The following is an 18,898-nucleotide window of genomic DNA, read 5'->3' as shown; positions in this document are numbered from 1 at the left end:
ATTTCAAAAAAGTTATACATTGATTTGCATGTTAATGAGGGAAATAAGTATTTGACCCCTTCGACTTAGTACTTGGTGGCAAAACCCTTGTTGGCAATCAGAGGTCAGACGTTTCTTGTAGTTGGCCACCAGGTTTGCACACATCTCGGGAGGGATTTTGTCCCACTCCTCTTTGCAGATCCTCTCAAAGTCATTAAGGTTTCGAGGCTGACGTTTGGCAACTCGAACCTTCAGCTCCCTCCCTTCTATGGGATAAAGGTCTGGAGACTGGCTAGGCCACTCCAGGACCTTAATGTGCTTCTTCTTGAGCCACTCCTTTTTTGCCTTGGCTGTGTGTTTTGGGTCATTGTCATGCTGGAATACCCATCCACGACCCATTTTCAATGCCCTGGCTGAGGGAAGGAGGTTCTCACCCAAGATTTGATGCTACATGGCCCCGTCCATTGTCCCTTTGATGCGGTGCAGTTGTCCTGCCCCCTTAGCAGAAAAACACCCCCAAAGCATAATGTTTCCACCTCCATGTTTGACGGTGGGGATGGTGTTCTTGGGGTCATTCCTCCTCCTCCAAACACGGCGAGTTGAGTTGATGCCAAAGAGCTCGATTTTGGTCTCATCTGTCCACAACACTTTCACCCAGTTCTCCTCTGAATCATTCAGATGTTCATTGGCAAATTTCAGACGGGCCTGTACATGTGCTTTCTTGAGCAGGGGGACCTTGCGGGCGCTGCAGGATTTCAGTCCTTCACGGCGTAGTGTTACCAATTGTTTTTTTGGTGACTATGGTCCCAGCTGCCTTGAGATCATTAACAAGATCCTCCCGTGTAGTTCTGGCCTGATTCCTCACCGTTCTCATGATCATTGAAACTCCACGAGGTGAGATCTTACATGGAGCCCCAGAGCGAGGGAGACTGACAGTTATTTTGTGTTTCTTCCATTTGCGAATCATCGCACCAACTGTTGTCACCTTCTCACCAAGCTGCTTGGTGATGGTCTTGTAGCCCATTCCAGCCTTGTGTAGGGCTACAATCTTGTCCCTGACATCCTTGGACAGCTCTTTGGTCTTGGCCATGGTGGAGAGTTTGGAATCTGATTGATTGATTGCTTCTGTGGACAAGTGTCTTTTATACAGGTAACGAGCAGACATAAGGAGCACTCCCTTTAAGAGAGTGCTCCTAATCTCAGCTCGTTACCTGTATAAAAGACACCTGGGAGCCAGAAATCTTGCTGATTGATAGGGGATCAAATACTTATTTCCCTCATTAACATGCAAATCAATTTATAACTTTTTTGAAATGCGTTTTTCTGGATTTTTTTGTTATTCTGTCTCTCTCTGTTAAAATACACCTACCATTAAAATTATAGACTGATCATTTCTTTGTTAGTGGGCAAACGTACAAAATCAGCAGGGGATCAAATACTTTTTTCCCTCACTGTACATGGCACTGAGGGTTTTCATCTGACATGTGTGCGTACATCATGGTATTGAAGTGGTTAAATGCTCAGTCCTGTTGTCCTCCATAGCGCCCGAAGCCTACATATGTTTCAAACGTCTATATCCAAAATTCTACGTAGAATTTGACATGCCTGAAACATGCACATAATCCATGTGTCTTCCATCGCGGCTCACGTATGCGCAACATCCCACATGTCTACAGCATAACTTAAAAATTACTTTACACGTAAACCTGAGTTTCCCAGCTTAAATCAATTCATTTGTTCAATGCTGCGACTGTTGGTGCACAAGCATTGGCGAGAAACCAATTGATTTTAACTGTGTGCTTGTATTCAAAAGACACTTTTAAGTTATTCTGTACCTTTGGGAAATTGTGCCACGATTGAAGACAGATGTAGAATTACGTGCATGTATAGGTATGTCACATTCGATGTTAAATTTTGGATATAGATTTTTGCATAGATTAGCATGAGAGAAAACCTTACATGGGAGGCAAGCAGCAAATACAACACTTTCGTCAGCGCAATGTAGGGCTAATATCAAGGATATTAATAAGAATGGCTAAGATAGAGGTAACGTAGCTAAATGACTATTCAACGGCTGAAATAGAAGTCGACGTATTTTACAAGTCGACTAATTGTTGCAGCCCTAATGAGTTATCTTATTTAATGTAAATACAGTCATTTTTTCTGTAATTGATTACTTTGAAATACATGTTGAAATGGAACAAAACTAAAGAAAAAATGTAAGCGTGAAAAGAGATGTGAAAATAATCCACATATAAATTATGAACAAATGTTCTTTCTATAAAACAATCTTCATAGAAAATCAATGGAATTTCAGGAAACTGAAACAAAACAAAAATATACACACTGCTGTCTTATCTCTGACAAGATAACTCAAGCAACTGAAATCTTTATTTTTCTCTACTCTAAATCAATGTTCAACAAACGCTGACAAGACATCACTGATACATAAGTAAGGCATAAGAAAGAATACTTTATATAATTCACAAAAAAAATGTAGGCATACTTTTTACTTCAACTTCATGTGAGAAATATCATTATCAGATTGGTAGATGTTCCATGTCAAAGTATTAAGCTCATTTATTTTCTGTTGCATTCTGCAGCTCAGGTTTGCATGATTGCAAACTTAGCAAGGGTATCTGTTCAAAATGTTACCCTGATTGCTAGCTTAGGAGTAAAAAGACCAGAACCACTAAATGTGACTTCCTTTGCCATATCTAAAGATTAAATCTGCAGTAGAAAATGAACCACTGATGTAAACAAAATATGTCCCAAATCATACCTTTTTATTTCTTATACATTTCTGTTAGGGAACATTTATGAACTTTGATGTTTTATTATTGTGCCCTTACATGTGCAATTTGTAACAGAAAATGTAAATATATAGTAAATGTTCAGAAAAGTGGTGATTGAAGGTTGGCTTTTGGGGACCGTGCCACACTTTGAGAACTCCTGCTCTAGTCCTTGTTTGTGTATGACAATTCTTTGAGACCAGCATTTACTCTAGACAACTCTCTTTTTGTATCGTGGTGAAAGATCGAAGAGCACTATAGAATATTTATATTATTTATTTATTGGCAGAAATATTATTTTCTCAAATTCAAGTTTACATTTCTATTCTGTTAGATGGGAAAAAAAAACCCTCCAGCATATCATTTTAATTGTATTATTATTTTAATTGTGGTGATCAAATCCTGATCAAGGGACCCATGTGAGTTTTCACTCAACTTGAGCTCCTTATCACTTATATCTAATTAAAATAATTTAATTGATCTTTTGTTTTTTTAAATAGTTTTAATACAAATAGTTGGTGTTATCATAAACCCTATACTGATTGTGTGGTTTTGTAACTTTTGTAAAGAGTCCATACGAAGTTTAAAATCCTTAGGAGACTATTCCTGCCTACGACTATGCATTATTATACACTCACCTAAAGGATTATTAGGAACACCATACTAATACTGTGTTTGACCCCCTTTCGCCTTCAGAACTGCCTTAATTCTACGTGGCATTGATTCAACAAGGTGCTGAAAGCATTCTTTAGAAATGTTGGCCCATATTGATAGGATAGCATCTTGCAGTTGATGGAGATTTGTGGGATGCACATCCAGGGCACGAAGCTCCCGTTCCACCACATCCCAAAGATGCTCTATTGGGTTGAGATCTGGTGACTGTGGGGGCCAGTTTAGTACAGTGAACTCATTGTCATGTTCAAGAAACCAATTTGAAATGATTCGACCTTTGTGACATGGTGCATTATCCTGCTGGAAGTAGCCATCAGAGGATGGGTACATGGTGGTCATAAAGGGATGGACATGGTCAGAAACAATGCTCAGGTAGGCCGTGGCATTTAAACGATGCCCAATTGGCACTAAGGGGCCTAAAGTGTGCCAAGAAAACATCCCCCACACCATTACACCACCACCACCAGCCTGCACAGTGGTAACAAGGCATGATGGATCCATGTTCTCATTCTGTTTACGCCAAATTCTGACTCTACCATCTGAATGTCTCAACAGAAATCGAGACTCATCAGACCAGGCAACATTTTTCCAGTCTTCAACTGTCCAATTTTGGTGAGCTTGTGCAAATTGTAGCCTCTTTTTCCTATTTGTAGTGGAGATGAGTGGTACCCGGTGGGGTCTTCTGCTGTTGTAGCCCATCCGCCTCAAGGTTGTACGTGTTGTGGCTTCACAAATGCTTTGCTGCATACCTCGGTTGTAACGAGTGGTTATTTCAGTCAAAGTTGCTCTTCTATCAGCTTGAATCAGTCGGCACATTCTCCTCTGACCTCTAGCATCAACAAGGCAGTTTTTCCCTTTTCACACCATTCTTTGTAAACCCTAGAAATGGTTGTGCGTGAAAATCCCAGTAACTGAGCAGATTGTGAAATACTCAGACCGGCCCGTCTGGCACCAACAACCATGCCACGCTCAAAATTGCTTAAATCACCTTTCTTTCCCATTCAGACATTCAGTTTGGAGTTCAGGAGATTGTCTTGACCAGGACCACACCCCTAAATGCATTGAAGCAACTGCCATGTGATCGGTTGGTTAGATAATGAGATAATGAGAAATTGAACAGGTGTTCCTAATAATCCTTTAGGTGAGTGTATGTAACCTCTTAAGAGTTGCTAAGACAGGTTAAAAAGAGCAGCAATTCTCTGCAATGTCTTGGCTACAACACCTTAATCAAAATATATGCAACAAGGAGCAAGGGTAGCAAAAGAAAAACTATAAATTAAGGAGTCAATATGCCTAAGCAGTTAACAGTTTAAAGGGAACAAACTGTTCAGCTCTAGGGTTCATTGTAATGAGATCTGATTTGTACACTATATAATTTTAAGATTTCTTCATTGATAAGACCATCAATTTAATATCCTTTGTTTTGTTCAGCAACGAAACAACCAACCACCTTATCTAGTTTTTTTTTATCTAAACCTGCCAATCCTTGGACTCACACACACTCATTCTCATAAATCCTGACTTTCAAAAGACAGTGTTTTTGTGTAGCATATTTTCCACAACAAACACAATAAGCTTGCCACCTACAGTAATACAGTAATCTCAGCTGTCCACTCCATCTATCCAGGTTACCCGACATTTCCCAAAATCCAATTATCATCCTGAACAATTACAATCCACTAAATTGAACAAGCCTGTGTTAGTTTAAATAAAGGACATGCACAGACACACACAAACTCACACAAATAATTATTCAGTATGTCAAAGAAGAAAACAAACTTTTCTGTAGATCTCAATTAGATACTCATGATCAAAATCAGGTCCCTATCTGAGCCCATTTCTTGCTAAACCTGTTGATCAGGTTGTCACAATTGTGCAACAGAGAAAAATCTAGTTATCTCAAAACTAGCTCTCTAATCTTAAACTGATCAATTCTCACCTACAAGCTTTTCATCTTATGTTAGCATCAGTTGAATTAAGGCAAATTAAGCCATAAGGGAATATTATAAAAATATTCTGTATCTGAAAAACTATAGAAACACTTCAGGATTAACAGTGGATCAAGGACCCCAGGGAACCCAAGTGGAAATTAAAAAGTGCATTGAAGATGGAAAATGAAAGCAGTCATGGGTGTCTGGTACAAGCTACCCAGACAAGCAAGATAGATTGTGATTTTTTTAATGCTATTAATTTTAGAAACCTATAAGGAAGGCTGACATAATACTGTGTATATATGACCCAAAATAAAAAAATAACAAGCCTCCCTTTACCAAGTAATGTACTACAGCAGAAATTATGCAGTTTTAGATTGACTTAAGTCCACATGACTGTTAGTATGGACAGCAGTGTTCCTGGCAGCATGGACTGGGCTGGACTTTTATGGGAATGCCCCTATACATCTACCAACATCATAACATACCTTAGCACAATACCAAGTTGATCACATTGATTGAAAGATAACAGTACTGAAAACATTAAAGTGACAGTAACTGGATTGGTGAATTAAGGAAGTGAAAGACCAACATTTGCCATTCACTTGCTATACGGTGGGTGTGTAGGAATGACATATTCCTCTGGCCTTTTATTAAACATATTTAAGACCAGAAGCATGGCCTTCACCCTATTAAAGACATTGTACACAGCTATGTTTGAATTTATATTCTGTACCTTGTTCCAAAACTTCCTGCTGTATATGGTATCAACAAAAACAGGTTTTAATGCAGGCCACGTAGTCTTCTAGTAATCACTTATAACCTTTTTAAATGATTTTGAGCAGTATTCCCACACTTAAAGTGTTTTAAACAAAATAGTATTAATATTAGTTGAGCATTCAGCCGAACATGGATCAGATAGTGATTAGTGTCATGGAGGGCTCAACTGGTAAGAGTGCAGGCTGAGCTGTATAGTCAGCACTGTTTCCAGTCCAATCCTTGAAGTGAGGCAGGGTTAACAATGATCTACAATTTAATTAAGTCTGTTGGCAAAGTTCACTCGTTATGCAGACCTTCAAAGTTTTATTCTAACCTCCAAAGGTTTGTTATGAAAGAGTCAGTTGTTGGTTTGGTTAAACCCATGGGATAATAATTATTTTATGAGCTCAATTGTCAGTCATTTTGTCATTTAACCACATCAAACTTTGTATTTGTTTAATGCCCATTCCTTGAGTAAAAGTTGTTAATGTAAAAGTTGACTACAACCAAAGGCCTTTTCTTCTCAGACATGGGTGAAAAGCATTGCAATAAACATATTCAATACTGATGTTAATATTTTATAAAGAACCCTGCTAGATCACTTCATTTGAATTCAATAAAATTCCCCTACCTCAAACCATCTAAAATATTGGTTTGCGGATTACATTCAAACATCATTTTTGCATCCAAACCTTTGAATGTGAAAATGTATCCTTTGTTACAGCCCACCTGTGGCTTATTGAGCACCTTTGAGCCCTGCATTTTTATCAGTATGATCTCCCTCCAATTTGAAATCAATTTGGCTCACTACTACAATTCCAACTCTTAGTGCAGCAAGGATGTAGGCCGTTCACTCTTTCAAACACTTCCTCTGAAACATGGTTTGTCTCTTCTTTTCCTTATTGCTAACAAATAGCCTGAAATGATTGTGCAACTAAATCTGTTTGTTTTGTTTTTTCAGTTTATTTTAATAGGTCAATGCAAGTCAAACTTTTAAAAGGGATTCATAGCTGACATTTAACTCCACATGTATAATTAATAAATTAATACAAGGTAGGAGTCCACAAAAGGGTTATGACAAAAATAAAATACAAATATTATTAATAATAATAATAATAATTATAATAAAACAGAGCTTACACAAAAGAGAAGCAAAATTAAATAATGATCCAGTATCAATAACACTACAGTGATAAATGTGATTTAAGATAATTTAAGATAAGTAATCAAGATGGAAAACTGAATGCTCTGGTGTCAAAACAGAGGAAGTAAACAGGCAGTCAGCTGTTATAGTTAAGTATCAGATTCACTTCTTATAAAAGAGATTGGGAGATGAAGAAAGAGCTTACTGTGCTGTCTGTTTCTGATCTGTGCAAAGCAGAGAGCTCAAGTGCAAAGATCAAGGGAATAAAAAAATATATTGGGTCTGGTTTCATGATTAAAATGTCCCCTTGATCTTGATTAAAACTAAAGCACCTCAGAGAGGATAGAAACGGTCAACTGGATTGGAGGTAAAATTAAACCACACAAAAAAGTGAAACTCAAATCATACAAGAAAAATCCAGTTTAAATTGATGTGTAATTTAAACCTATTCAATGAGTGTTTTGTTTTTCTATTGAAGACCGAATGAAAAACATTTCAAATTAAATATGACAAATATAGTATTTTGGATTCACAATATCTAAGAAAAGTAGGTCTATTAGAAACACCAGCATTAACTGTTGTCAAGACACTGAATTGTAACAACCAGATGACCAGAGGACAAAAACATGTTACATCACTTAATGATGGACTGCCTTTATTAAAAACAAAGACTGGACTAATAACCGGGTTGTGGCAATTCATTTCTATATTTCGCAACATATTAACTATCTATTATAGACGTGGATTGTTGCTTATCCATTTGCCTAGCTAACTAAGACCAACATAAAAATAATTTAAAATAGGAGCTAGGCAACCTAATTAGTGTAACCACATAAATGAAGCCTAGAAAGTGAACAACAGTGTGAAGTGGGTTTACATGTACCACCCATAAATCTCTCAATATTGGGGTGGGGGGGCACACCTCTAATCATCCCTTATGCTTATGGAGCCGGACATACATTATTGTGGGAGAAGCATAAACCTATGCCTATGATATACACTCACCTAAAGGATTATTAGGAACACCATACTAATACTGTGTTTGACCCCCTTTCGCCTTCAGAACTGCCTTAATTCTACGTGGCATTGATTCAACAAGGTGCTGAAAGCATTCTTTAGAAATGTTGGCCCATATTGATAGGATAGCATCTTGCAGTTGATGGAGATTTGTGGGATGCACATCCAGGGCACGAAGCTCCCGTTCCACCACATCCCAAAGATGCTCTATTGGGTTGAGATCTGGTGACTGTGGGGGCCAGTTTAGTACAGTGAACTCATTGTCATGTTCAAGAAACCAATTTGAAATGATTCGACCTTTGTGACATGGTGCATTATCCTGCTGGAAGTAGCCATCAGAGGATGGGTACATGGTGGTCATAAAGGGATGGACATGGTCAGAAACAATGCTCAGGTAGGCCGTGGCATTTAAACGATGCCCAATTGGCACTAAGGGGCCTAAAGTGTGCCAAGAAAACATCCCCCACACCATTACACCACCACCACCAGCCTGCACAGTGGTAACAAGGCATGATGGATCCATGTTCTCATTCTGTTTATGCCAAATTCTGACTCTACCATTTGAATGTCTCAACAGAAATCGAGACTCATCAGACCAGGCAACATTTTTCCAGTCTTCAACTGTCCAATTTTGGTGAGCTTGTGCAAATTGTAGCCTCTTTTTCCTATTTGTAGTGGAGATGAGTGGTACCCGGTGGGGTCTTCTGCTGTTGTAGCCCATCCGCCTCAAGGTTGTACGTGTTGTGGCTTCACAAATGCTTTGCTGCATACCTTGGTTGTAACGAGTGGTTATTTCAGTCAAAGTTGCTCTTCTATCAGCTTGAATCAGTCGGCCCATTCTCCTCTGACCTCTAGCATCAACAAGGCATTTTCGCCCACAGGACTGCCGCATACTGGATGTTTTTCCCTTTTCACACCATTCTTTGTAAACCCTAGAAATGGTTGTGCGTGAAAATCCCAGTAACTGAGCAGATTGTGAAATACTCAGACCGGCTCGTCTGGCTCCAACAACCATGCCACGCTCAAAATTGCTTAAATCACCTTTCTTTCCCATTCAGACATTCAGTTTGGAGTTCAGGAGATTGTCTTGACCAGGACCACACCCCTAAATGCATTGAAGCAACTGCCATGTGATTGGTTGGTTAGATAATTGCATTAATGAGAAATTGAACAGGTGTTCCTAATAATCCTTTAGGTGAGTGTATATACATCAATGTTTATGCACACCTTTCAAAAACGGAAACAAAAAGATGATTTAATGGGACAAATATAAGTTAGCAAATATTTTTCTCCAAAAACATCTTACGTTTTGAAAATAATGGCATATTTTTCATAACACACAATAAAATGTATTAACACCTGTAAGTTTCTCAAACTAAAAACATAAATTTTGGCCAAAAACCTAGCTCCCTTCCCTCTGCTAAGAAACTGAAGTTTGGTTGAAAACTTTCATTACAGCATAATAATTATCCAAAGTATGGAACCAAGGGCGGGATTAAATCAAAAATTTTACCCACCCGCTAATAGAAAACTACAAACCTATACATCATAGCGGTTACATTTATGATGTGAAGAAAGTGGCATCTTACTAAAAATGAAACTGCAACTGTAGTTTTCTATTACCGGGTGGGTCAAAGTTTTGATTTAATCCCAGCCCAAGTCTACAAAGAAGCGATGTTCTCAAATGACCAATGCTATGTCCAGACCCAGACCTAAATCACCATCAGCCCATATAGATCCACTGCTGGACAAAGTCCTCCTCAAGATATTTCCACTTGCATCTTCCCATATTTTATGTGGTCTTCTTTTAGGTCTTTTTTCATCTACTGGGATCCATTCAATAGCTTATCGGGCCCAATACAATTCTGAAATGTTCACTCTTAATTATGTCCCATATTATAGTTTGTTCTCGGATCCATTCAATTATTTTTCTCTCTCTTCTTGTTATTCCATGCATGCATCTTTCCATGCTTCTTTGTGATGCTGAATAGGAAAACACTCAATTTTAAAGAGTGTTTTGTTGAAATCTTGACCGTGAATTTATCTGAAATTATATATAAACGCATTATTTTTTTAATGTTTTTAGATCCAAAAACCAGGACTATAATTCCTGAACATGTACAAAAAAATTTAAGGAAAAATAAATCAAATTAAAAATGCATCTGGGAAACTGTCAATGTGTGTCACAGTTACACAACATGTTGAGTTGATACTGCTTTACTTTCTGCGGTGTAGCAAACCTTTTGTATTAAATTGTCACTCAACTACACAGTACCTACTGAAAGAAGATAACAGCCCTGTTACATAACCCATATATAAGCCACATCCAATTTTAAAGTAAGCTGTATTATTCACATCTAGGTGTGAGTAACTAATCTCATGCTGATGAATGCTTAAAGTAATCTAAACAATTAAAATAGGAGGGATCTTGCTGTTGTTTCTTTTGTTTGTTTGTCTTGCTTGGAACACAAGTGAAGAAAGAAGAAGAAAAAAGAAGAATGCAAATAGGCTGCAATTACCTATAGCTTTTGAAATGAGTTCTCTTGAATGCATTCTCTTGTTCAGTTAACTAAAGGACAAGAAAAAGCTGACAAAATGTGTAGAGCCAGTCAACAAAATTCACCTCATTCACTGTCCCCCACCCTTTCTTCTTCTTCTTTCTTTTCATGTCACTAAGGCTGAATTACAACCTTTTTTCCCCAAAATGGGCTTGCTGTACTGCTTTGAGTATGGCTGATGTGCATGAAAAACACCTACTTCCACAATATATATTTGATTACATGGAATAAAAACAATGATATTAACATAGTGTGCTATATTTTGTTCCTTTCCTTTTCTGCCCAAATACATGTGTTTAATGCAGTGCGTTTGACATGGTTCTGGAATGACATTTCAATCACACCACTTGAAACACGTTCGAAGAGTACCTGCATGATCTTGGAAAGCAATGCAGTCCCTTAAAATACAACAAGCCCTACTGGACAGAAGTACTGGTCTATGTAACACCACTGTTGCCACCGAGCCTTTTAATTTTAACTCATCTACTACCAATCACAAAGTTAGGGGAGTACTGTATCTCTCGTTTTTCACAAGAGCTTTACTTTTGATTAGTACTACTACTAGTAGTAGCATTATTTGTATTATTAATTTTATTCATTCATTCATTCATAATTAATAGTACTATACTACTACTACCACTACTACTAATAATTATTATAATATCTTCCTCTAAACACTACATATGTTTCAGGTCACATTTCACAGAAAATTGGGAACTGGTTAAAAAAAAACTAAAACACAAAATGCCTTGCACATTTTCTTTAGGTTCATGTTAGGCCAATTAGAAAATCAGAAGTGTTTAATGTATATTAAATAGGTTAACTGCATATCAGGCCTGCAATCCATCTGCTACCAAAGGTTGTTTTAGAAAGTTTAAATCCTGTAATATACTCAAAGCATGTAAAATGCAGTCTCTTATTTACTGATGGTAGACTTGAAAGGTAATTTAACCAATTATAGTCCAAATGTATTATATTTTATTTCTGATAGAATACAGATACCCCTGTAAGAATATAGCAGTCTTATTTATATTCAGTTTATCAAATGGAACTTTATTAAATATCAGTAAAAATGATTTCTGGTCTGAAATGATCATGTATTCAATATTGAACACAACAACACTTGATCAAATCAATGTTTTAGAACTATAAAATAATCGAATATTGAAGGACAGTTAAGTATCTCCTTTGATGGGATTTTAAATTATGCTTAGTGACTTACAGAACAGGGTTACAAATTCATCATCGTAAAAACATAAATAAACAAACAAATGGTATATGTATTATTCTGTACCTATATGTAAGTTAAAATAAACTACCAATAGCAGCTAAAGAAGCAATAAAAAGCATACATATGAGAATAGGATACTAATCAAGTGAGATTCTTTTGAAAATGTACAATACAAAATGTGTAGTAGAGCACATCTTGAATACTGCAAACAGTTCTATTCTCCAAATTATGAAAAAAAGATGCTGGTAAGATATTTGAGAAAACACCTACTTATTTCAGTGCTCAAAGGCATTTGCAATGATGCAATACATTTCAATTTTATTATAAAAAAAAAAAAAAAAAACACCTTTAGCATATCACTGGTTTGTTGTTTTTGATGCCTTTAAACTGTGTTGTCAATCCATCCAGGCACAGAGAGAGTAAGAAAGATATTTCTCAGAAAATTAACAGTCTATGTTTATTTCGGGAACATATGCCAATCTAAAAACTACCAGTACAGTACATAAAAGTCCTGTTATCTTGTGTAATAATAAAGTAAATAAATAATGTAAGTAAATAGCAAATAAATAACTACAAATAACATTTTCTATTCAGAAGTAAAATAAACAACGAATCCAGTATAAAAACATGTTTTCACCAAAGACAACAAGAAAAGTACATCTTAAAATAGTTGAGTGCCAAATGGAAAATCATTTGCAACAAAATTAGGAAGAAGATGGCTATATAAGTAAAAAAATGCTGCAATCCAAATCCACTACCTTTTAAGTATCCCTGAGGGCTTTAGGGGTTATGCAAGAAATGTGAAAAAGCAGCATAGAGGTTAAAAGTTGGAGCATGCAGTGACAGAAATGCAAGTAAAAATGAAAAGAAAAAATTGCTTTTGAATGATTATTTGTATTGGCAAGCTAAGTACAGATTTATCTTCTGGAGAGATAGCTGTGCAAACTAATCATAAGAGCTGCCTCCTCCTGGGAAAACGTTCCTGCAGGCTTTCATCCAAACACTAGGCCCCTGTGGGGTTGTCAAGGCAACTGGAGCCCAGACCTGCCAAGTGTCTTTATTGTTTATGTCTGTGTGCATGTGCGTGCGTGTGTCTGTGTGCGTGTCTCTGTGTGTGTGCGTGAGTGTGTGCGTCTCTGTGTGTGTGTGTGTGTGTGTGTGTGCATATGTGTGTGTGTGTGTGGGTGCGCGGGTGTGTGCACACATGCACATGTGCAGTTATCCTTGCAAAATCGAATCAAAGCCTTGTCCAAAATCTTTGCAATGAAAAATGGATGAGCAATTAATTTATGGAGATGTAATGTTTCAGTTTAATCCATTGTGAATATAAAATATCAAGTTAAAGATATTTCAAATTTAGTCAGGAACTTCAGTGACAATTAATTCAAAACCGGTGTGATCCGTTTCAAAGGACTGGCTCGTCTTAAAATGTGAGGGCTTGGACATTCAACTAAGTTGTGAGATAACAATATATCCATTCATTTTGCAGTGCTTTAGGCACCCTGTAAACTATATTTTCACAACAGATCAAACACATTACACTTTGAAAGCGATATGTGCATCTTTTCTTGAAAAAGTACATGACCTGCTTTAGCAGGAATGCAGGAAAGCCCACATCAAATCACATGCAATCCATGAAACTGTAAACAAGGTAGAGACAGACTCACAAATTTGGTGAAATAGACTGGTTTCTATCACAACCTAGATGCATATCCAGACTTTCACACTTAATAATCTGGGAAGAACCTTTTACCTCATATTAAGGGTTTTCAATTGTATCGTCTTCAAAAATAATACAGTTAAAAACCAACTGATCTGGACACATAAAACCTGTGTGGTCAGTTTCCTTTCCTTGCCAATAAATCAGTTTCTCATTTCTTCACACAACTGTGAGTCTTCAGTAGAGACGCTGTACAGCTATTCTTCAATTTTAAGTACCGTTTACATCAGTCAGATACATTTGTCATTCTATCCCTCCCCCCTAAAAGAATCCTGATTCAATTTTGGTATTGTTCAGCACCACTGCTACTGTTTCTGCTTGCCTTTCCAATTCTACCTACACTTTACTCAAAACACCAGATGTCGCTGCTTTTACAATTTCGAGATAACTACATAACGTCTTGGGGCTAGCTTGACTAATCATTTGATCTACAGGCTTTACAGTATTGTTATTATTGTTTTAATGTATAGGAGTCATTCATGAACACATCCTTCAGCATACTACAATGCTGGTGTCTTTGAAATAATAGCTATTTGACTAATTGTGCTGACACCTTGTAATGGCAGGCTCTGGCATGGGCTTGTCTCTGAGCTTTCATTGTGAACAAAATATTCCCTTCTTTAATCAATGCAACTATACAAATAAGTTAAAATAAGGCCTATACTGGAATGGAGTGCTTTCTAGATTGTGTGCACACAATTCAGCTACCATGTGTGATTGCAAGGTATGTTACAGACAGAAGGGATGGAGATAGTAGGATTAGTTAGAATTGAGAATGAATGGGACTAATGCATAGTTCAATGTTAAATATAGCCTTAGCCTTGGTCAGTGGTTCACAATCCTGGTGCTGGTGACCCAATGTCCTGCAAATTTGTGTTCTCTATTTGGACTAATAAGGTACCGAAATTCTCCAGAATTTTGTAAATCAAGTTAAGCAAATTATTAGTTAAAGTTAGGTTTCAGTTCATTCATTCAGGGTGCAGTTGGATCAAATACAAGGACATTGCACCACCAAGACCCTACCTACATCAGGCCATCCATACAAATTGGATGATCAAATAAGAAGAGACTGATCAGAGAGGCTACTAAGAGGTCAGACCAATTGCAAATTTGCAAGAACTACAGCAAATCTGGCCTATAGGGTATTCAACAAAGCTCACCTTAAATTCCATTTGAAGATTGCAAAAAATAAAAATTAACACTCTGTAGCCAAAAAGATGTGTGGTCTGACAAACCTAAAATCAAACTTCCAGGGCCTTAATGTAAAGTGTTATGTTTGGCGCAATCCCAAAACTGCATATCACCCATAGAACACCCTCCCTACTGTGAAGCATGGTGGCGGCAGAATCATGTTATGGAGATGTTTCTCATTGGCAGGGACTGGGAAACTTGTCAGAATAGAAGGGGACATGAATTGAGGAAATTGCAGAAAGTCCTTGAGGAAAACCTGCTGCCCTATGCAGGAAAGCTGAAACTGGGAGGGAAGTTTCACAATGACCTAAAGCACACAGCCAAAACTACACTGGAGTGGCTATGGAACAAAAAGTAATTGTCATCCAGTCAGACCCCTGACCTAAATCCAATTGAAAAGATGCATGAAATCCATGAAATGATGCATGATCTTGAAGATTGCCATCCATCAATGTTCCTGAACAGAGCTTGTTTAGTAAAGAAGAATGTGAAATATTGCCAAATCTAGGTGTGCAATGTCAGTAGAGAACTATCCCAACAGATGAAAAGCTGTTGGGATAGTTCTCAACTGACATTGCACACCTAGATTTGGCAATTAACTTAGGGGGATGATATTTCAGTTTTGTATTTTTCATTAAATGAAAAAAGAATAAAAACGTTTCCCCCTGTAGTAGTGTGGAGTATGGTCTGTAGACATGTGGAAAATTCCTCATCTAAGTGCATGAAACTCTGAGGCAATGGCACAACAAAATGTGAAAAAATATCAAGACTTTCATATATATGTCTGATTATATACACACAATCACATGCATTTGTTAGGTCTGATTATTTTGATTGTAATGTCTGCTGTAATTTCTACATTAAAGCTAAGCACTATGTTCTGGAATCAAGAGAAAACAAAACAGAAAGTAAAGTTTGCCATTTCATACTGAAAGAAACAGATGCTTTTTATATTCAATTATTTCAGTCACTCGATGGACACTATCTAGTTTCTGACAGTGTAAACTCCCAAATGGACGCTAATTGCGTTTAAAAAACAACAACCTGTTTATAGGCAATGCGAGGTCTCGCCTGGTACATCGCTGTATCTGGGTTACTCGTTTAGTTAAACTGCACATACACCTTTTTAATACATCAACGATTGATCATTTTCAAGTTGCTGAACTTTCTCTGACTTACCGGTGTTTTGTTTTAAATAAGCAAAATGCCCTACCGATAAACCACAATATTTCTGCTAGAGTCCACTCGTTCAGCTTATTGTATTGGGTTGGATTTGGTCTAATTCGGATACAAATTAGCCTTTCGCATTGCACACGTTACCGTTTCTAAATCGTAACCATTTAATAAGCACCTTAGTGTTAACATTATCGTGATCTTTAAGAGCGACCACGCATAGCATTTGTAAGCCATGTAGATTTTATATATACATGTCACCTTCACGTTGACTGATTAAATCAATGCATGCTCTGTGTTTGCTATAACACTGCAGTAGATACAATAGGCTACGCAAAATCCTACTTCTGCCACGTTGTTACAGATCAGCGTCATTCTAATTATACCCGAGCATTTTTGGGAATTCAACCACCACCAGACATTTACGTGGGAGTGACAATTAGTGCATGTTATCTTACCATGTATCTGCGGACAAACCCCTCCAGCTCCTCTCCGCCGTCTCGCACTGGAGGAATTTCCCCGGGCGCTTGTGCTCTCCGCTGCGCAGCCGCTGCGCTCTATTCATTCGCCTGCATCGCTATTGTTTCACAAGTCACTCGTCGTGTTTTCAACAAAGTTAACGTCTTCACAACGTGAAAGCCCAGCGTGGTTTATACGGCTTCTCTCACAGCGACGTAGGTTTCATTTTCCTTGAGGAAGACAAAAAAACCAAAAATGGATATACGTCTTTCATGTGGAAAAATGGGGGAGCTGTGTTTGGTTGTGTACTCCTATGCGACTCTTCACTGACGCGGAGAGCAGCGTAGAGAAAGCTCCCCTTCCCCCAACTCTTGTGTGTTACACACTAACACCGACTGCCTGTTACTCAATGACAGCACAAGGGAAAATGTCCCCTGTAGCCTCACACAAAAGTACACGGGCTTTCGTTATCCCTGAGGTGCGTCTTAAACCTCAGGCTGCTGTTTGACAAGAAGGCTGTTGTGCGGCTCTTGTGAAGGCTCCTTTACGGCCACAACTAAGAAACACAATTAGAAAATGTTCTGTTGTTGGCATTTCATTTTTAGTATTGACTAGTATTGACCCCTCCACTCTGGTGCTATCGGTCTGTAAACTGTTTTTAATGGCGCCATTTCAAGTAAGTTATACAAACAAACAAAAAAGACAATCAAAGTAAAACGTCGTTTATAGTAGGCTAGTAAGAGAGATTTCCATCAATCACATGTGCACAACTATCCATGAGAAATGTTTGGCAGGAGAAATAGTCTATACACACCAGAGCTGTTTTAGAGAACATTATTTGGATGTAGGCCTATATAGAAAGTTGAACGGGAAAATAAGCTTGTGTCTGTGCATAGGTAGTCACAGAATAAGGTGTCAAATGTGCCTCTATTTGGAGATAGACCTGAACATTGAAGACAGTCAAACCCTCTTCCTTCAGGAAGAACCAGTGTCAAACAATGGGTGCAGGTTAAGCATTTAAAATGTTCTGCTCTGCGATGTACAGGTGTTACCGTCCTGTTTGTACCCTGACAATCCTGCCATGCGCCCTGTGCCCGCTGTTTTAGGTTCCAGCTCACTGTGACACTAAACTGGATCAAGCAGTTACTGATAATTAATTAATTACTGATTAAGATAGTAAATAGTGAACAATAGGCCTTACCGTATGTTTATCTGGAAGAAAGACACAAATCGATAATATGGATATAACACCTACATTAAAGCAGATATTTACTACATTAATTAATAATTACTAAGTTATTTACTAATTTGTTTTATGATCCATGCAAACTGTGGCTGTGCGGGCAGAAGAAAGTGTTTTGTAACTTGAAGGAAAGGACAGCATTTGTATTTTAAATGTATACTGTAAAATTGTTTCCCTCTGGAATTGTACACTAGATATTTAATTTGTTTTCCAAGTTAAATACCTTCCTGTGCTGTATTTCGTGCAAAGGGCTATTAAAATAGAAGGAAACAATAATGAAAGCATAAGCTATAATTCTTGAAATCCTATTACAGATCATAGGGTGGGCAGTCTGATTGCCTAGTTTTAAATGGTTCTTTTCTGGTTGCCATTATTTAATGTTCTGTGTGTAAGATAATTCAGTTAAAGGTACTTTAACAATGGAGGGCAGCACTTATTGTCACCAGGAATCCAAGCCACTAAAGTGAAGCATGCTATGGCTTCACCCAAAGATTAAGGCTGATCTGTTTTATGCTTGGTATTTAGTTCCATCCATTTTGCCCTATCCCTGGCCAATATTCCCAATACTGCCACCAGTATTGTGCAATGGACTCTTTTCAGAAATGGCTTTCTTCTTGCCTCTTTTCCATACAGACCAGATTTGTGGAGTACCTGGGCTTATGTTGACACATGGACAATTTCTCCCATCTCAGTCATGGAATGCTGTAGAAAGTGTGGAGCAGCATAAAAATAAAAAATACAACCTGAAATCTTGATGCGTTTAAATGTTTTAACACAACAAAATGTGAAAAAGTCCAAGGGGGGTGAATACATTCTATAGGCACAGTAGACAAACCAAACCTGATTCCTAATCGAATGAATGATCATTTTCCACATGGGCATTTTCTGGCAGACTGTGTGTGACTTAAGGGGTGACAGTAAGGGGTGAATGTGAAAGGTACATTTAAATAGGAGAAGCTGGGAAATATGATTTTGTATAATACAAAAGGGACAAATACCATTCTCTTGATTGTAATTTATTTTAAACAT

The 18,898-nt window shown here is 37.6% G+C and overlaps 1 protein-coding gene across 1 annotated transcript in view; it reads right to left on the bottom strand.

The window, feature by feature from the left end:
- Window positions 1-17,026, bottom strand: part of sema4ab (sema domain, immunoglobulin domain (Ig), transmembrane domain (TM) and short cytoplasmic domain, (semaphorin) 4Ab) — a 53,396-nt gene extending 36,370 nt beyond the window's left edge. The window contains exon 1 of the mRNA XM_066721653.1: window positions 16,626-17,026. The gene's annotated coding sequence lies outside the window, so the exon portion shown is untranslated. The remainder of the gene's footprint in view (window positions 1-16,625) is intronic.
- Window positions 17,027-18,898: the final 1,872 nt, after the last annotated feature.

This window comes from Amia ocellicauda, chromosome 14 (genome assembly GCF_036373705.1).
Source record: "Amia ocellicauda isolate fAmiCal2 chromosome 14, fAmiCal2.hap1, whole genome shotgun sequence".
In the NCBI taxonomy this organism is placed as follows: domain Eukaryota; kingdom Metazoa; phylum Chordata; class Actinopteri; order Amiiformes; family Amiidae; genus Amia; species Amia ocellicauda.
Note: the sequence above shows the minus strand (reverse complement) of the source record. Positions and strands in the feature narration are given on the sequence as shown.